The following is a 2,170-nucleotide window of genomic DNA, read 5'->3' on the forward strand; positions in this document are numbered from 1 at the left end:
ATAGTGAATATAATTCCTACTGATTCTAAATGTAGCCAATCAGGAACTCGAACGACAAAATTTCACTGTGGAGAAATATCGTTCGTCCTATCAGCAACGAGAACGACGAAATTTCACTAGTGATGAATGAACGTATCGAATGAAACGTCATCCGACAGCCGTTGCACAAAAACAACGCGCTTTGAAAAATGGCCGAGGGTAGGTTTGCTTCTGTTTGCTCGGTTGAGGAATTTATTTTAGAACAAGAAAACAGAAATGCCGCTCAAAAAACTGAACGAGATTTACGATTGCTGGAACGAAGGTCGAAGACAGGAAAATGAAAGTTATTCCAGCGGTTGAGCTGATTGAATACTGAATACATCAACCAATTTATCATCTCCGTCCGCACTAAAGACGGCAATGAATACGAGCCGACTTTCCTTCGAAGTTTAGTGGGTAGCTGGGAACGACAACTGAAGAAAAAGGGCTACTCCGCAAGCACAACGAACGACCTGGTGTTTGAGAAAACCAGGCAAGCGCCGGTAGCTTTGACAAGCGACTAACTAAAACAATCTTCATTTTTGACTACTTTGGAATATCTGAAACACAGTAAGTGTTTATACAAAAGCAAAACTATTGTCAAATACTTGTGAAATGTTCGTGGCTAGTCTGACGCGGCGTTTCGTCTCGGCCAAGAGACTCTTCAGAGACCTTTAGAATTCAAAGGCAAACTCGTTAAGCATCGCACCTAAAATGAGTGTTGTGTCGTCTGCTTATTGACTGAGTTAAGGTTTAGTGTTATTTACGATTATTCCTTTAATTTTCTCACTTATGCCATTTTTGAGCTGTTGGAGGGTAGCTGGCTGTCACTTCATCAGGTGCTGTAAACATTTTTATGGTAATCCGCAGACTAGTGTATAGCGCTTGCGCATATTTTATCTTGTGAGACGGTAATAGAGGGTAAGAAACCCTCTTACGTAATTTTTGCTCGTTCGATAAATATACACCTTTCTTGAGTGCCAAATTACTAGACCATACTAAATAACTAGACCGCCAAAAATACACAAAATCGATTACCTTTACGAATAATCTCGATTTAAGATATACCACTATCCAATATAATTCAGGGAGACTGCGCCAAGTTTTCGGAACAGACTAGACGTAGAATCACACAAAGTATGCCTTTTTGGAGTTGAAAAATGGACAATTGTAATTGTATAGAGGAAAGAGCGCTCAAAAAAAAGAACGTGGAATTCAAAAGTCCCTTAAAAGCGACGAAAATTTTCCGTAATGACGATAAAAATATCGCTAAACATCAACCAGGGTTCGTTCTGGATTTTGAATGTAAATTAAAGCTCCAGGGATCTTCAAGGAATTTCAAGGAGAAGAGAAGATTGATATGCCATACATCGTCTTTCAGTGTTTCCTTTGCTGAAAAAGGCTATCTTGATATTCTTCCCACTTCTGCGAGTTAAGAGCACGCAGAGGCATTGTAATTTTTGTATAGTCAAATTTGAGATCAATTTTTTTTTCTATTGAACTTAGCATGATGCAAATCTCAACAATATTTTTAACCCAAACAAAAATTCAAGGAGTTTTCAAGCAGTTTCCCACCAAATTCTGTTTTCAAGGGCTTTTCAAGTGCGCTTGAAGTCCAAACTTAAATTGCAAGGCTCTTAAAGGACTTCAAGGAGTAGCTCGAACCCTGACATTCAAGAGGGTCCCCAATAGAGTTCTTCAATCCCGCCATCCCGACCAAAATTTTCCTTTAATCCCGAACGTTTTTACCGGCCAATCCCGGTCCTTGTTAGTCTTTTCCACCAACTTTCACACCTTTGGACCTTATGGTAGCATTCGCAATCACAGTTTTGAAACGAAGTGATTGTCCATTACTAGTAATAATTGAATCTGTTGCTAATGTATATGATTATCAAAAAAGAATACTTTTCTTCCTAAGAAACGTAAAGTGAAAACACTTCCCGTCAAGCTAAAAATAGCAAACTGCGAAAAGCAGGCGTTACTAAAGGTTACTAAAGGTGAGAAAAATGGTCACGTGGTCAACACTACTTACAAACCTATGGAACAGACATGGGTACAAACATAGCAGTCGCCTTTGCCAATATCTTCATGGCTAAGGTTAAAACAGACATTTTAAACCAAAGCGCATTAAAACTGCACGTTTGGAAACGAT

The sequence above is a fragment of the Montipora foliosa genome, chromosome 4 (genome assembly GCF_036669935.1).
Source record: "Montipora foliosa isolate CH-2021 chromosome 4, ASM3666993v2, whole genome shotgun sequence".
Lineage (NCBI taxonomy): Eukaryota > Metazoa > Cnidaria > Anthozoa > Scleractinia > Acroporidae > Montipora > Montipora foliosa.